The sequence below is a fragment of the Chrysemys picta genome, chromosome 17, assembly GCF_011386835.1.
Source record: "Chrysemys picta bellii isolate R12L10 chromosome 17, ASM1138683v2, whole genome shotgun sequence".
NCBI classification, from domain to species: Eukaryota; Metazoa; Chordata; order Testudines; family Emydidae; genus Chrysemys; species Chrysemys picta.
Window position 1 is genome coordinate 533,057 of NC_088807.1, and position 18,038 is coordinate 551,094.

At 52.0% G+C, this 18,038-nt stretch overlaps 2 long non-coding RNA genes across 4 annotated transcripts in view; one reads left to right on the forward strand and one right to left on the reverse strand.

Annotated features, from left to right (window-relative positions):
• LOC101945990 (uncharacterized) overlaps positions 1 to 18,038 on the forward strand; it is a 332,752-nt gene that overhangs the window by 306,896 nt on the left and 7,818 nt on the right. The gene's annotated exons all lie outside the window — the stretch shown is intronic.
• The window catches only part of LOC135976367 (uncharacterized), an 82,783-nt gene that overhangs the window by 18,445 nt on the left and 46,300 nt on the right, over positions 1 to 18,038 (reverse strand). The window contains exon 3 of one of the 2 annotated variants that reach the window (XR_010593509.1): positions 8,699 to 9,331. The exons of the other annotated variant lie outside the window; for it this stretch is intronic. This is a non-coding gene — a long non-coding RNA (uncharacterized LOC135976367). Of the gene's footprint in view, positions 1 to 8,698; positions 9,332 to 18,038 lie in introns of those variants that run through there. 2 annotated transcript variants of the gene reach the window in all.

The following is an 18,038-nucleotide window of genomic DNA, read 5'->3' on the forward strand; positions in this document are numbered from 1 at the left end:
CTTCAAGGTGAGATTCACCCCTGAACAAGGGCCTATATACCACTTATGCCCCACTAAGATCTATCCACCGGTTAAGATCATAAAGATAATTAATCTAATCACCGGCATAAACACCCACACACCCCTATTGCTGCAAACCTCGGATATTTTTATTCTTTGTTTTCTGTTATGCAAGCTCAGTAACGTTTCATCCCCTCCACTAAGAGCCCAGAGACACTGGGGTTTGTTTCTGCAGATTTGCAAAGTTAATTTTGCATGTTGAAGAGATGAAAAATGTATGTCTGTTCTTGGCAACTTTGAGCCCAGACGCAGAGATCTCTCTGACTCGCTCATTTTTTTTTCTATTGTGATTATTATGCCGGGCCACTGTCAGACTTTACAACACTGGAAGTGGGAGAATATAAGCCAGAGAGTTTGCATCCAAATGTGCTGGGCGCAGCTGAACTCCAAAACGAACCTACCTTGGGTTTTGTCTGATTAAACTGACCAGGCTGCGTTCACTCTTACATAATCCAACAGGGGCCCAGAGGAGAGAGAGCGATGTTTGACCAAGGCTGCAGCAGCTCCAAGTCACCCACTTGAACCTAACGACCATCCCCTCGGACTGTGGGTGAACGCCATCCTCGGCACCAGGCTGAATTTCACCTGGAGGGAGGAAACTTTCCTTTACAATAAAGACAGCGGGAGCTATGAAAAAACCGACACACTTGAATTTTGTGTCCAATTACCGAGCGTAATCCCATTTTTAAAAGTGTCTTGTATTGCAGTAGCACTGAGATCAGTGCTGGGCACTGTGAATACAGAGTCGGAACAGTCCTAGCCCCCAACAGCTTGCCGTGTAAATAGACAAGACAGGCACAAGGTTCATCAGGTGCACACAGCAGGACAGGGCATAACCCAAGTCACTGCAATCCCAGGCCAAGGCACTACCCACTAGCCAACAGTCAGCCGAAACGTGCCCTCACACAACAGAAAGATGACGGGAAGAGGACACAGCCCATCTTTTTGTGCTGTGTGTCTACTGTGCTTAGCACGATAGAGTCCTGGTCCAGGACCAATGCTCCGGTAACACAAAGAATAAATAACTTCTAGGCCGGGAGAGACACTTTGTATACAACAAATAGTGCAGATAAAGTAATACCACCTCACACCACAGCAATGCTTTGCAGCCTCAAGACAATTTGCAAACACTAATTCATTCTCACATCATCCCCCCCACCATACACAGTCAGATACTCTTTTCTTCCATGGCCCAATTTACAAATGGGGAAACTGAGGCACGGAAGGGCAGCGTATTGCCTCACAGCCATCGATGGAGTCAATGTCAGACATGGAATCAGAATGTCTGGATTCCAGTCCGTTCCCCCACCTCTGCCCTCTGGGAGTGTCAGTCCTCTGGTTTATTTGCACAAGGAGCAGCTAGGACAAGTATTGAACATGCTTAAAGAAATGGGATTTCCTGGCAGCAGCAGAACATGTTAGGGAAGATGTTTGCACTGAGACCACTGGAGCAAATAAGTGAATGAACATGGCATGTACTTCACGCTAGCTGGAGCGAGCAGACGCTAGTCACCTCCTAGGCCACTGGGGTCCAGCTCTTAGTGGGGAGGAGATTTTCTACGTAACCGGGGAGGTGATAATTTTTGCAATTAAGGAAAGTCCAGTAAATCTCTCCAGTCTCCCTGCAGCTCTCCCATCTCTGCTCCAAGGAAAAGCAAGGCAAACCCATCAGAGAACCTTCGGGGCTTGACAATAATTTTGCAGGTGAAATGTCATTGAATTTCCAAAACCCTGCAGTCATCTTTGGTTTTTAGGCTGGTTCTCATGGGTGACTTAGCTGCACACACAGGTACTTCTACGGCTCCAAATACAATATGCCAGGGGTCAGCAGCACAGCTGTGATGACACCAGCTGAGGATCTGGCCCCAGGAGACCCTCTCGTCTAGTTTGCTTGGGGATGGATGACCGGAGTTAAATGGCACCTGATTATTATTTAATTCCAGTAGCACCTAAGAGGCCCCAACAGAGATGAAGGCCCCATCGTGCTATACAAGCAGGGGAGAGTGAAAGACCATCGCTACACTCACAGTGCTTGCAATCTAATGCAGACAGTTCTTATGTCAGAGGAATGTTTGCCCTCTAGTTGGGCCACAGAGAAGGGAAGTCAATGGCTAGGAAGAGAACAGAGGAAATCTGCTAGTGCTAACTCTCCTCGAGCTAGTGTGCGAAGAACGGAGCAGTGGCAGGGGTTAGCGACCCCAAGTACCTGCCCAATGGATACACAAGGTACGTACACTGGCCAGCTGGCCGCTCACGCGTGCATGGCAACGTCCCCTGTTCAGCGCACTAGCTCAATGAGAGACAGCAGGACCGTGTGTCCTCACGGGGGAATCGCACCCCTGGTGTGAAATGGAGACATACACAACTGTCTGTCTCTGCCAAGATTTTCATTCATGCCACTGTGAGGCACCTTTGCATTGCCAGAGTGATGTAAAGAGCCCTGGCTGTATGAGAACCCGGCCAATGGGGGGCAGCGGGTGGGCTGGGGTCTAGGTCTGACCCAAACCTCATTAGAAGATTGGAGCTGAGGCGCGAACGGGAAGTAAGTGAACAGCAAAGTGTCAAGAATGTGCATAGTGACACACTACGGAGGCGGGTGGGTCTGTGCATCTCTAGAAACGCATTTCACACCCAAGAGTGCTCTTGCTTCAACGTAATGCTCTGCGACTTACCCGACTGCAAAATTCCCTTCTGCTGTTTGTGAAATGTTATTATGGGGGGAGGGGGGGAGGAAAAGGAAGAGGAGGGAAGAAAATCACCAGAAAAATAATTTCTGCTATTAACGCCTTCTCCAAATGTGTGAACCTAGCGATGCTGCCACATCCGGAGGACGTGGCATGAAATAGCTAAAAATGCAGCTGCCTGTCAAACTCTCAGTTGCTACAACCATGTCCCTTGGGGATCCCAGCACCCAAACCTGTTTTGATCAATTTATCAAGATGGAGCTGCGCAGACAATTATGGGATGCACGCAACAACATTCAAGAGGGGGAAGGAAAAGGCTTTGCTGTTGGCAAGGAGCGGTTTTTATTAGATAAACAATTCGCAAGGACACAAGCACAAATAGAACCCCAGGGCATAGCACTGACATGAAGGCGAAACAGCAGCAGCCGAATGCGTGTGCTTGGTGCGGAGTTTGAAGGACAGATTCTCAGGAGCCGAGGCAGATGCAATGGGCAGGGCACGGGGCTGGGATATGGGTGACCTGGGCTCTGTTGCCTGCTCTACTCCTGAGCAGCTGTGTGACCTCAGTCAAGGTCACCTCCCTTCTCTGTGCCTCCATTTCCACCGTGTCCATTTGGATTGTGAGCTCCCCAGAGCGGGGAATGCCTCTCGCCGTGTTTCAATGCCGTGCTCGAGGGTAAGGCCGCCGGGCACCGCTGCTATGGGAGTATTGCACAGCCTCTAACCTTCTGGCTCTGGGATCACTCCTCAGTCCTCGCAGCTCCCTGCTGGCTGGCGGCCCGAGGAGCTCTTTATTACAGCCCTTCAAGCAAAGGTCAGGCAGCCAGGGGGCTCCTCACCTCGAGCAGATGGATTATAGGGAGGAAGGGAAACGAACAACTAATCCCAGCCAGCACATCCGCCAGCTGAAGTGTCACTTTGGTGCCTCTTCATCACCTAAAGAAATACAGAGCCGGCAGCAAGTTAGTGCCCACAGCCTGACTTCAAGCAAACTGGCTTCGGAGGATGCCAGACGAGGAACATGCCCGGTAATGTCCCCAGTCGAGAAAAGCTCCATAACAAAAGAAGGAAAGCTATCCATTGCCTATGAAGAGCTGGTGCTGGTTGCATTTGCTTCTCGGGGGCAGCAAAGATGACAGATTAGAAAGGTGGCCGAGTCTCATTTATGTTCACTGACTCAAACCAAGAGTGGGTTCCCAGGTGGCTGCACAGACACTCAGGGACCCCTGCTCCAAGGAGTTTGCAACTTAAACAGACAAGACAGGGATGGTGAGAGCAGAAGAGAAGCACAGAATGGGGAAGGGCTTGCCCAACATCACAGCAGGATTAGAACTCAGGTGAAATCCTGACCCCCCCCCGAAGTCAATAGGAGCTTCACACCAGCTTTTATGATCCCCTGTCCGTTCCCCACCCACTGAAGCCTCCCTGTGTGTCTGTCTGCTGCTGCCTGCTCCCGTGAGAGCACGAGCTGAATTCCCCAGTGGTCTGCACCTCATGCAGCCTCTTGCACCAGGGCAATGCCCCGCCATTCTGCAGAGCTTTGTATTTGCACTCCCTTTTCCCCTGCTGTGACTGCACAGCATACAAGGCAGTGGGGAACTCGGGCTCCCTCTCCCCCACAATGTGTGCATGCATAGCCCTCACCCTGCCCCACTGCTTCCCCCCTTCTCCCCGGGTGGCAGTTTCCTCTTTCATGACTGGCTCCAGGCCATGACCCAACCTGCTGAGTGATTTAAACCCAACCTGTGCATTCCTACAAGAGCAACATAAAAAATGGATGTAACATTAGCCTTGCTTTGTTATTCATTTTCTGCATTAATTATTCAGCTGTATCTGCTGGACTTGTCTTTGATTTGAGACACTTGCAGAGGGGACTTTTCAAAGATTTTTTTCCCCCTGGGATAAAACCCTCACAAAAACTAAACTACCATGTACAAACATTGCTGTAGGTAGTGAGACTGGTGGGGATGTGACTGAAGGGTCAGTCAACACTGGCTGACGGAGTCTTTGAGCTGAGAGGTGCAAAGTCATGTAGAGGATTTGGGCAGTCAATCTGGAGTAGGGAGAATGGTCTAGTGGTTACAGCAGTGGACAGGGACTCAGGGATCCAAGTGCAACTCTTGACACAGCCACTGAGTCCTGGTGTGACCTTGGCAGAGTTATTAATGCAATGTCAGGTTGCATTAACAGAGGCAAAGCACGCAAGTCACGGGAGGGGTTAGTACTGCTCCACTTGGTGCTGGGTAGGCCTCAGCTGGAGGACTGCATCCAATTTTGGTCACCAGTGTGTAGAAAGGATGTAGAGAAACTGGAAAGGATCCAGAGGCGAGCGACAAAGATGAACAAAGGAATGGAACACAAGCCACGTGAGCAAAAGCTGAAGGTACTGGGCATGTTTAGTTTGGAAAAGAGGAGATTAAGCATGGACATGATAGTGGTCTTCAGATACTTGAAAGGGTGCCACAAAAAAGATGGAGAAATGTTTCTCTCTCTCTTGTCACGGAGGGCAGGAGAAGGGGCCTGGGTTCAAACAACAGCACAGCCGATTTAGATAAAAACTCGGGAAAAACTTCCTAACTGTGAGAACATTAGGACAGTGGAACAGACTGGGTAGGGAGGTAGTGGAAACTCCTTCACTGGAGGTTTTCAAGAGGCGGCTGACTCCCATTGGTTATTTTCCACACGCAGTTCCCAGCCTTGCCATTAAAAAGAACCAGTGTGGTCAGTACTATTCCACACTACAATTCTGACCCGATATAGCGCGACCTGATATAACACAAATTCAGATACAATGCAGTAAAGCAGTGCTCCGGGGGGGCGGGGCTGCATGCTCCGACGGATCAAAGCAAGTTCGATATAACGTGGTTTCACCTATAACGCGGTAAGATTTTTTGGCTCCCGAGGACAGCGTTATATTAGGGTAGAGGTGTATTTATGTCCCTATATTGCCAGTGGCTTTCAGGTCAGTCACTGAGGCCAGCGCCCAAGGCTGTTCTGCAGTTATGAAAAAGGAATGTTTCTGTGAGGGAAGGATTGGGCCGCCAGGTTCTCCACTGACCCGCATGGTGTGCAGTCACGGCAGTGCAAAACGACACGAAGTCAGAATGGCAGCGTCTCACAGCCACTTTGTGCTGGTGTCAGCGATAGCAGAAGGTGCAGGGGAAACCGGGCAGCTGGTCTGTCTCTCAAGAAGAATTAGCTGCATTTCGTTTCATTGGGAGATTTGTAGGCTTAGTTTGAGCTGTTTCTGACACGGTTGCAGAGCCTTTCCTTATCAAACGCCCACCTTCTAGACCAGGCTGCCTTTGGTGCAGAACAGCAACGCATTGAACAGCTCACGTTTGCAGCAACTCGTTCGTTTCCAAACTGGTCACACAAGGAATGTCCCAGGTGCTAAGAGGGCTCTAACCCTCTCCCTGCTATGACCTTGTCTTGCTGCAAACACCCCAAATCAGCCCAGCATGGCAGGATCGGTGCACGGCCTAGCAAACAGGGCACTGTCCAGTGAGTCGTGGCTGGGGAAAGTGATGGATTATCCCCATGTTACGTATGGGAAACAGGAACTGGCCTGAGGTCACACTGGGAGACCGCCCCAGGGCCAGGAATTGAAGCCTGGTCGCCCGACGCCTAACACAGCATGTTCAGCACCAGGACACCCTTTCCTCTGGCTGGTGGCGTCAGCTCTGCAGCCACCCCAAGGGGCCATTATGCACCAGTGGAGATTTAGGCAGATGAGCCCGACTGCACTTGGGATATTTTCCTATTACCACCGTAGGCCCTAGAGAGACGCCTCATTGTGCCAGATGCTGCAGACAGGGAGGGACGTTCCCTGCCCCTGCAATCTAAATAGACAAGGGGTGGGGAGGGGAAAACCGGAGTGAAGTGACTTTCCCAAGGCCACTCAGCACATCAGGGACAGGACTGGGATCTCCGGTTCCCAGTCCAGTGCCCCAGAGGAATACCTCCCCCTTGAGACCCAATGCCTCTTGCTGCTCACCGGCACAGGGGTGCCTAAGGGCTACAGGGACCCCCTGGGTCTGGTATTTACATCCTAGGTCACCAGAGTGTCACGTGATGTCTCTGCTGAAAGCCTGTGTCACACTGATCATTGCTGTGAAATATACGTATGGATAATATGTAAGCAGATACACACACACACAATTATGTTCTTAAACCTTCAAGTTAATGGCAGGTCACCCAGCAGTACATGCCTGAAGACATACCGCACAGGAGATAGGAGACACGCATCTCCCTGGCTGACCATGGTGGGTCTTACAATGGAAGTCTAGTTGCAGAGTCAAATGCTAATGAAGAGATCTCCAAGACAGCAAGAGAAGAAATTAACGGGAAGAGGTGAACAGCGAGAGGAGGGAGGCCCTGTTTACAGCTTAAGAACAAAGGACTGGTTTAATATCTCTAGGGGTGCAGAGAGACGTCCTGGGATCCCTCCTCCAGGGAGCCAAGCTACCAGCGGGCTGAGGGTCTCAGACATTCTGATTGGAAAACGCTGGGAGAAGAACGCTGGGGTGAGCGGCTCCTTGTTAGACAAGAACACACCTTGTTAGCAGAGTTTGGGCTCTAGAATCCGTGTTACGATTGGATTTTCTATGTAACACTTTGTTGATGGTATTTCTGCTTGCTGTCATTTGAATCTCTGTCCTGTACTACATAAACTTATCCTCGCTTTCTCTATAAACAGCTCTAAGTGCTGCGTGGTAAGCAGGGTGGGGTCTAAGGTATAACTAGTCCACTGGTCCTTGGGGGCCTAGAAATTCTGTGAATGTCCAGTGGCTCAGGGGGACGCTTGGAGGACTAGGGGAGTGAACTGCGCCTCTCACTAACCTGCAGAAAGACAGCGAGACCTAGAGTGAAGGGCATGGCTGGGACAGTCAGGGAACTGGCCTCTGGCAGGCTCAGACTAGACTTCCATAGGCTAAAGGCAGGTGGTAGCAAGGTGCCTCCCAACCCTGGGTACCCCTAAGAAGTCTAATACCCCTGTCAGGAATCTTCTGCAAAGCCAGTGCAGGCGAGCATCCTACGGTGAGATGCCCCAAGGTGCACGCCTGCAACTACCCAGAAGTTCCTGTTTAGAAGGAAAACATTTCCAGTGTTTCTCAATGATTCATACAAAACCCACTGCTTTAATTTATTCCTGGGTGCCTTGGCTGACTTGCTCTCATTAACACATACAACAGCCTCCCCGTTGGCCTTGCCCTATCTACACACCCCCGCCCGGGCCTCTCTGCTTCCCTTCTGCCACACTGCAATTTAAGTGGATGTGGGTTTTTTCCCCCCTCAGGCTACAACTCAGATAATTAGAGTCACACACAGCCATGGAGAGGAGCTGCTTCTGATGAAGTCAAGCTTGCAAAATGTTGGGAAGAAGGAAAAAGAAAGAAATCCCACTCAGGCAAGGTTTCCCTGAGCCCCTGGAAAAGCAGCCAAGGGCACAGGAAAGGGTTTGAGGGTTCTTAGGGTAGTGACACTGCTGTCAATCAGTCAGGGAAGGGAGTTCTAGCGGAGTGAAACTGGTGTAAGAATGAAATTCACTCCAGACCAGACAGGTTAGCACAAGGACTAGGTCATTCGGCCCAAAAGGAAGTTTTCAGTGAAACAAGTTGAAGAGATTTTTGAAAAAATGTTGTTTTGGGTCATCCCAAAACCAATTTTATTTTTCAGAACCGCCACTGAACCAAAGATCCCTTATTCACACAGCTCTAATGTTTGCAATAGAAGCAATATTCCTCTCAGATGTGGGTTGGCTCACGACCTCTCCAATCACCAGAGATTTCCCCTAAAATTCTCCGTTCCTTATCCCCACGCACGCGCCCGCCCCATTATGTTCTCATCAGGTCAGCGGCTAGGGTCAGTCACAAGGCTGCAGGACACCCAGAGACCTGTGTCCAGAGAGAGGCGTTTGCTCCACTGGACACATCATGGAGTGCACCTGCTCCTACGCTGGGGGGCGGGGGACACGGGGGACGCAGGCTGCAGCTGGAGCAACAGCTCAGATCTGTCCTAGTCCTGTCCAGAGGAATTAACTGCACATTAGTGTCTCTGAATCAGCAACTGCCTGAAGGGTGGTTCTGCTTTTCGTCACGCTGCCTGGCTGAGCTCTGTGCTAAGTAGAGCAGGGATCTACTCAGGAGACTTGCAGAGGGCGTCAACGATGAGTGAGTGTGTGCCTCACTGAGTCCCGTGCGAAGCAGGCCGGGAGCCCTTCACCAAGCCTCCGTCTTCCACTGCAGAAGCCACCAGAACCTAGCAGCACTGCGTATGGCTAGTAAACTTGGACCCCAGCTTCATTTGTGGGATTTCCTCCCATCCTTAATTCTGCGTAGAAAGCACAGACAACACCTCCACTGGCACAATGCTGTCGCAGCGGCAGGCACACCCTTGGCACCGGCACGAATGGCTGTCCCAGGAATCAGTGCTCAGTGGGTGCAAGACGCTCACCATTCCCACCTGCTGGCGTTTTACGTCCGCTTTGCACCACGCCCTTCCTGCCACTCCCACAAGGATAGCCCACGTTTCAGAACCGCTCGACCAGATCCTGGGCTTCGGTGCAGCTGCTTTGTGCCATGGCCCTGGCAGACAGGATCACCCCACGGTTAAGGTTGCCAGGTGTCCGGTTTTCGACCAGAACACCTAGTCGAAAAGGGACCCTGGCGGCTCTGGTCAGCACCGCTGACCTGGCCGTTAAAAGTCCAGTCGGCGGCACAAGGGGGCTCCGCGTGGCTCCCGGAAGCAGCGGCATGTCCTCACTCCGGCTGCTATGCGTAGGGGCAGCCAGGGGGCTCCACGTTATTTGCCACGGAACCGGTTCTTCGGTCGGCATTCAGTGGGCACAGATGCAGCCAGACTTTTCCCTGGGGCTCCGAATGGGTGAATTTCCCCTCTGGGCAGAGACTGGGCCACAGCCTCATTTAAACCCTGTGACTTCCAGGCCCTGCTGGAAATGACCAGTTGGAGCAATTGCAGAGCTGCCTCCTGTACTACCCGCGAGCCAGCAGCCCCCGTTGTGTTGAAAGCGGCAGGGAGCAAGCACGGAGATCCAGCCTCTAGCCGATACCTGCTTCTGGGTCAGCTCATTGGCTGGAGCGGCCTCCCTCCATCCCAGCGAATGGGGGGAAAGGTGTGAAACTTTGCGACCTGCGACTGTGGACAGAAAGAGCCTCTAGACTCCACCGTGCCAGTAGCTGCAGTGGCGTTCAGCACAGAACTGGCACCCGTGTCTGGCTGCCAGTCTCAGAGCACAAGATTGGACTACCTGAGCTCGCCCCGTGTGGCATGTCAGAGACACACAACACAACAAGGAAAACCGAGTTAATTTACAGCTCCAACGCTGAGCGCTTTCTGGTGCAATTACAACTCATTACAGCAGCAGGTTGTACCAGCATAAATTACAAGAACCTTTCCGAGCCTGGAGCAATCTTTTGCTCTTTTGGAAAGAACTGTTTTCTGGAGCTGTCTTCTGCTATCTTGCAACTCGTAAAACCCAACAGCTAGGGGATGGTTTTGCTGGTAGACGTGAGAACCGGGGAGTGGTGGATGTTTTCCATACAAGGTGTTTTTAAGGACAGTTTTTACCTGGAAATGTCTGAATACCTGGCCCTAGGTTTTACACTAACAACAAGAGGAATCAGCCATTGGAATGGGGCATGGTGAATTCCCCATCACCTGGAATCTTTAAATCCAGCCCTGGCAGCTTTCCAAAACAGCCGCGCTGGGGCCTCCAGAAGGGCTGGGCTGGAGGCAGGAACCAGTGGGGGAAGTTTGGGAGGAACCCTGCTGTGTCCATCGACCGACTGGGGTCTGGAGGGATGCTCCCTGGGGGCGGCTATCCCACCCTGCGGGGTATCGTGCACCTTCCTCTACAGAGCTATTGGTCCTGGCCCCTGCTGGAGATGGGAGCTCTGCGCTTGTCCAGTAATTCCTATGCTGCAGGGAGAAACCTGCTCTCTGTTCTCTCTGCCTGCCCAGAGAACCAGTCCCACGGGTCAGCAGGACAGCTCCCAGCTCCCCATCTCAAGGGTCTGCTGACATTTCACCCCCTCCCGCCGTGTCTGCCCCCATCGCAGCATCAGATTAAACTTGTTAATCAGCAGCCTCCCCAGCCGATGGTGTGAGGCAGGGTCCGCTCCTGCAGCAGCTGTGGCCACAGTTCCCTGACCCATCACCTCCCAGGAGGCAGCGTCTCCCCCGTGGAGCTGCACAGGGCAGCATCGGCCTCTGGGATCATCCCCTGACCCAGCCGCGCTTCCAGGTCACGTCCTGCGCTCTGGAAGCAGCTGGGGTCTGTAGCCAGCTGGAGCATCCCCCGCCCCTGAGACAGCAGCTCGGGGGGCCATCTCTGGGTTCTGCTTCCCTTCTCCTGATTCGTATCCCACCTCCGCCCCGTGGTGCCCAGCGCAGTCTGACCAACCCCAGTGTATCCCGTCTCTCTGCCCCTCCCCGAGATCCCCACTCAGACTGACACATGGGGGCAGGGGGACCAGCCGAGAGAAGCAGCTGAGTTCTCAGCCTGTGCGTGGGAGTGGGAGTCCTGGCCACTGCACAGGTCCCCTCCTGCTCACTTTCAAGCCATGCCGGTCACGTTCCCAGGGAGCTGCCTCCTTAACAAATCTCCCACTGTCACAGCGATCGTCTCCGACTGAAGAGGCACTAGGAATTCATGGCGCGCGAGGATGAGTGACATTTCATTGCCAAGGAGGATGGGAAATTATCACTGCTCAGAACCCGCGTCCCTCCCTCCAGACTGCTGCAGCCACCTCCTTCTGACCCAGGGCCTCCTCCTCGGGGCTTTCTGCCAGAGAACATGAGGAGGGCCATGCTGGGAGAGACCAATGGGCCAGCTAGCCCTGTGTCCGGGCTCGGCCAATGGCCGACGGAACAGGGCCATTTTCAGTCATCTGTCCCGTCATCTGGTCCCGGCTTCTGGCACTCAGAGGTTTAGGGACACCCCTTTATGATTGGTTTTAAGCTCGCTGCCTATTCATTTTATCGGCTAGTTCTTGTGTTACATGAAGGGGTAAATAACCCTTCCCTATTCACTTTCACCGCACCATCCATGATTTTATAGCCCTCTGTTATATTGCTCCTTGGGCATCACATTTCTACGCTGAACAGTCCAAGTCTTTTTAATCTCTCCTCGTATGGAAGCTGTTCCAAATCCCTAATCGTTTTTGCTGCCCTTCTTGGCACCTTTTCCAATTCGAATGTATCTTTTTTGAGAGGACGTGACCAGAACTGCAGGCAGTATTCAAGGTGTGGGCGTACCATGAATGTATATAGAGGCAATATGATATTTTTCTCTTTTTTATCTATCCCTTTCCTAATGGTTCCTAACAGTCTGTTCGCTTTTTTGACTGATGCTGCACATTGAGCAAATATTTTCAGATAACTATCCATGATGACTCCAATATCTTTCTTAGTGGTAACAGCTAATCTAGACCCCATCCGTTTGGATGTATAGTTGGGATTATTTTTGTCAATGTGCACTACTCTGCACTTATCACTGCTGAATTTCATTTGCCATTTTGTCACCCAAGAGAGACAAGGCGGGTGAGCTAATACCTTTTACTGGACCAACTTCTGTTGGTGAAAGAAACTTTCGAGCTTGCACAGAGCACTTCTTCAGGTCACCCAGTTTAGTGAGATCCCTTCTTAACTATCTTGAGTAATTTAGTACCACCTGCAAATTTTTTCATCCCGCTGTTCGCCCACCAATCCAGATCATTTATGAATATTTCGAGCAGCCCAACTCCCAGCAGAGATCTGTGGAGGACCCCGCTAGCTACGTCTCTGTTGTGAAAACAGACCATTTCCCCAGAACCAGCCTGAACCCTGTTAGGGGTGATTAGAACGTGCTCCCCATGCCCTGGCGAGGGAAAGGGGATCTGAGCTTGGCTGGAGATGTTAGTTCCTGACATCAGCTGTGCAAGGTCTTTAGAGACTGGCTTTACTGGGCAGGGTGAGAGGAGCTTTGCACAGAGATGCCTCGCCAGAGACAAAGAGAAGGACTGTGCACAGCTCGCTCTCCTGTAAAGGGGCTGATGATTTCTCCTTACAGGCTCTTTTAAACCAGGAGAGGGGGTGAGGGAGTGGAAGGTCATGCTGTACCTCCGGTCACGTGCTGCGTGGAAGTCTGGCAGTTGCTGAGATAGTTCCAAGAGCAGCAGCGTTTGTGTTTCTTAGGTTACACTGCAATAAAACACCCATGGCTGGCCCAGCCCAGCTGCCCAGGGCTCGTGGGGCGCGGGTTGCAGGGCTATGAAATCGTGATGTCGAAGTTCAGGTTTTAGCTGGAGCCTGGGCTCTGGGATCTTCACGGGGTCCCGGAACTCAGGCTCCGGCTGAAGCCTCAACACCTGCACTTCAATTGTATAGTCCTGCAGGCCGAGCCTGGGTCAGCTGCTTTATTGCTGGGTGTTTTATTGCACTGTAGACAGACCCTTACTGGTAGGTCAGGGCTGGCAGTCAGGACTGCTGGGCTCCAGTCCCAGCTCTGGCAGGCAGCTGGGTCTAGTGGTTAGAGCAGGGGCTGAGACATTGATATTCACCTGCCTCCAAATCCATGCCAGCAAAGCTTTATGAGATGCTGGACTTGCAATGAGCGGTAACCAGGGAGAGCACACAGCCCTGACTTCTGGGGAGGCAGGGCGGTTTCATCAGCAGTTCTTAAAAGTAGTGATGAGGTTTTCTAGGCCAGGAGAACAGCAGGGTTTTATTCAATACTCACAACCCAGGCTGCAACTTAACCACCACTCCCCAGAGTGATTCCTGGTGGAAGTGGGTAGGGCAGCCTCAGAGGCAGTGGGGTAGAGGGAATCGCTTTTGATTTAGCCACCTACCCAATCAGCCACCTGGCTCAGAAAGGTTCTTTCCACACATCGCTCCGGCAGCAATCTCTACAAGCTCCCAGAGCCTGGGGTCCAGAGTCTTTCCCTCCTGAAAGATGGGATCGCGAGGTGGGGAAAAGCATGAGACCCACTGATCTCTATTCAGGTTCTCATGTCGTGCCGGCACCATAGGGTCAGCGCCCCTACTGGTCCATACCTGAGCTGTGAGCCCTTCTGTGCCCATAGGTCAGAGCACCACAGGCTGTGTGGCTCTTTACACATCTTTTAATTGTGGGACGTGAACTGGCAGCGCTGTGGCTCCAAGCTGTGCATTCGGCACCGTATGAGCCTTGCACAAGTGGCGACGGTCTCACCTGACGTGCATGCTCGGGCTGATGGGATAATAGCGGGAGCTCAGTCATGCATGCAGACCAGGGCTGCTGCGACAGCAGGGCTGTTTCCTTTAGAATAATCGGCACAGCCAGATTGCAGAAATGGACACAGCTGGCGCTCTCCTTGAGTCAACAGGCCCCGCATCATGGGGTGGTGCAGTGCAGCCGTTAGCATTAACTCATAGCCTCCCAGCGAGCCGTCGGGCTCCGAAAGATTCTTTCCAGACGTCGCTCCAGCATCAATCTCAACGCGTGACCAGCAAGCGTTTTCAGATGGGGCGCGGTGCTCTCTGCAAGCGTCTCTTGCGAATGTCCCAAGGACAGACCGTTTACACACTGATAGATGGGAGGCCCGGGCAGGTGTCTGGACTCCTGGGTTCTGTTCCCAGTGAGGAGAGGGGAGGGGTTAGACTGGGGAGGGGCGCGTGGTGCCTGGACTCCTGGGCTCTGTTCCCAGCTCTGGCAGAGGACTGTAATGTACTGGGGAGGGCAGGACTCTGGCCAAGCCAGCACTATCGTCTGAAGACCGGAGGTGCTCAATTCATTCTGCGAAGCCAGGTCTCTGATTTATAAAGCACTAGGGGTGCACACAAGGTTTCTGCCTCCAAACATCACTGAACGCCTTGTCTTCATCTTCTGGTCCCCATGCAGCACATTCCCACCTTATTAGCCATTCTGTTAAATCACCACACGCGAGATATTTTTCATCTTCACTTCACTGGCACATCGATGATTTCTTTCTCCTTCCCCTCCGAGAACACCCTGGTCTCTGATGTATCTTTTTTCCTTTTCTCAGCTGCCATATATTTTCATAAAACTGAATAACACTAAGGATTTGTTTTGTCTTGTTAAAATGTATAGTGGTTCTAATTCCTCATTTATGCACATCTTTGTAGATACAGCTAGTGTGTGGGCTTTGATACCAACACAACCTTCCCCTTGTGTACACATCTCCTCCCCCGGTTACTCACTCTCTCAGGCCTACACGCGCCCCTCTCATGGTGCCTGACCTCGTAACTAGTCAAAGTTAGAGCCAGGAATAGAACCCAGGTGTCCTGTCGCCTTGTGTCCCTTGCTCTAAACCCCAGACCCTACTCCCCACTCAGTCCCAGAGAGAGAACCCAGGAGTCCGGACTCTCTCTTTGCCTGTTCGAATGCCCTCACCAGCTGTCAAATAAGGCTTTAGCAAATCTGCTTCCCCACTATTCCCCCAGCCCTGCCCATCACTCAACGCTCCCCACCAGGCCAGTCACTCTCACCTTTTCGGCAACTGGTGAATAATTTTTCCTGCTGCCCCACAAGCGCTAGAGAGGCACGCTGCCTGGCAGGTGGGGCCCTGTGGGCGGGGACGGTACATCTACACTGCCAAGGGACGTGGGCTGGCAGTTCGTGTAGACGTACCCAAGGTAGCTTTGATCGAGCTAGCTCAGGTACCCATAGCAAGGGCGCCACGGCCGCAGAGGCGGCTGCACAGACGAACTGTGCTCACCCAGGACCCAGGGTACACGTTCGAACAGCCCACGCTGCTGGTATTGGTACCCAGGCTGGCTTGGCTATAGCTTGGGTATGTCTGCAGGTGCTGCATGTCGTGTCGACAGACCCCTGCGTGCATGTGTGGGCAGGCAACCAGGTCAAGGTCTGCGTCGAGATGAGGCCGGAAAATCAGCCCCTCCGTCTCCAGGGCTGGTGATCTGTCGCCTTTCACCAGTACTAAATTCACCCTGGAAAAGGAAAAGAGCCTTTGAAGAGTGCTGGGGAGACGTGCCCAGCCCCTGTCCTTGGTGGGGAGAGCCGCAGCGAGACACTAGCTTCTCTGCTAGCCTCAGGCTGCCGTTCCACCACTCTGGGCACCACAGAGCCACTCACTCTTGTGTCTTTTAATTGGAATAAGGGGACCCTGACAGTAAACGCGCCGGGACGGCTGTCTGCCGGACAAAGCCTATAAAATCTGCCAGGCAGCTCTAGCCAGGAGATGACTTATGGCGCTAACTTCCAAAGGACACTCAGAGAGCGCCACAACCTAGGCCCTCCACAAAGCCGCCTGCACCGCTGTGATTTCTGCCTGAAGCTGAATGGGCCCGAGGTGGTCAGCACTATGGGGCTGGGGTAGTTTCTAGCCTCCTCTCTCCCCACAGGCCTGGGGCCCTTGTTCCGGTCTCCGGTTAATTGGCAGCTGCATGAGGTGGCTGAGAAGTGGGGGCACCATCCTGCACAGTTACAAACTTAAGGGTTTTTTCCCTAAAAGGAGCTGCTAGCCGGGATCCTGGCATCCAGTCTCATTGTGCGCCCCGAGTCCCTGCTGTGTATGGTCTGAGTCTGGGGGGACGTGAGGGGCGCTGTGCTGCGTGGGCATCGGTTTCCAGGGGGCTGCAGCAGCATTTTCTGATCGTCGGTAAGCCGTCCGCTTCGGTTCTTCTGCCGGCTCCTGCTCCAGATTCAGAGCTCTATTGACATTGCTGCAGCAATGCTGATTTATACCAGCTGACTCTCCTTAGGAGATGTCAGGACTTCAGGGAACGGCATTCTTTAAAGTTCTGCTGGCTTTAACAGTCAGAAAAGAGACACAAACCCAGCTGCTACAGTCAGGAATACAATTTTGTTTTACTTACGTATGGAGAAGTTTAATGCCCATGCAAAGGCTTCCCTCTCTAAAAAGATAACAGCCTACTACAGCTCCCAGATAGGTCCTTTGGAGAGACAGGATGGTTCAGTGGTTAGGGGATTAGCCTTGGATTCAATTTCCTCCTCTGACGCAGACTTTCTGAGTGACCTTGAGCCAGTCACTTAGGCCTGGTCTACACATTTAGATTGACATAGCTACGTCTCTCGGGTTGAAAAATTCATACCACTGAGCGCCATAATGAAGCCGAGCTAACGTCCGGGGTAGCCCTGGCCAGGCTGACAGAAGAAAGCTCTTGTTGACCTAGCTACACCACTCAGAGAGGTGGGATTACTTACAGTGATGGAAAAAACCCTTCCGTTGATGTAAGAGAGGTCTACACTAAGATGCTACCGCTGCAGTTAGTGTAAGCATAGTCTTAGCGTCCCTGTGCCTCAGTTCCCCATGTGTGAAATGGGGATCCTAGCATTGCCCTACTGCACGGTGAGGATAAACGTACTAAAGATGGTGAGGTGCTCACCTACAGTAGTGGGTACCATATAAGTAACCAAGATAGACAGCTTAACTCAAGTGATAGCGGCCCATACTTTCAGCACAGGAGGTCCTGAGATGAAGCCTGGCTTATGATCCCAGCAGGGGGCAGTTACACATAGCTATGCTGACGTTTGTCCTAAAGCAGAGACTCCCTAGGAGGAGATGCGAGGACAGTGCTATGTGCATTCGTTCCTTTGCTGTCCAACTGATTCTAACAGAAACCTGTCACTGCTCCACCCTTCAAACAGCCTGCATTTTCCGAAGCAGAGTTAATGGAGCACAGGATGCAAAACAACGCTAACGGACCATGATGCATGTTCAATGCAGGTATAATGTGATATGTGCAAAGCCAAATGAATATTTCCTTCCAAACAACAAACCCACTTGCCATGACTGAGTAGAGAGGAAAGGGGAGGATCCGAGATGTCTATATATATGGATCTAATGAAAATGCCATTAAAATGTATTCCCTGTTGACCAGCAAATCTGTATCATCTCTGCATCCGTTTAAGCTGATCTGTTACAATTTGCAAAAGGATGAATTATCTGTCACCTGGGAATCTTGGCCAATCTGTCGCACCGTAGGAAAGAAGAGATTTTCTTTCACTTTCTTTAAGGTTCTAGCTTTAAAAAGAGTTTTGGGGGAATAAGAAGTTAGAAACAAGGCATGCATTTTCAGTAGCAAGGGTAATTAACCACTGGAACAAACTACCAGGAGAAGAGGTGGTTCTCCATTGCTTGGTGTCTTCACACCAAGACTAGAGGCCTTTCTGGAAGAGACGCTACAGCCAGACACCAGTCCCTGGGCTCAGTACAGGAGTAACTGGAGGAAATAACGGAGCCTGTGGGACGCAGGAGCTCAGACTAGATGATCGAATGGGCACGTCTATGAATCGAGGAAACACGG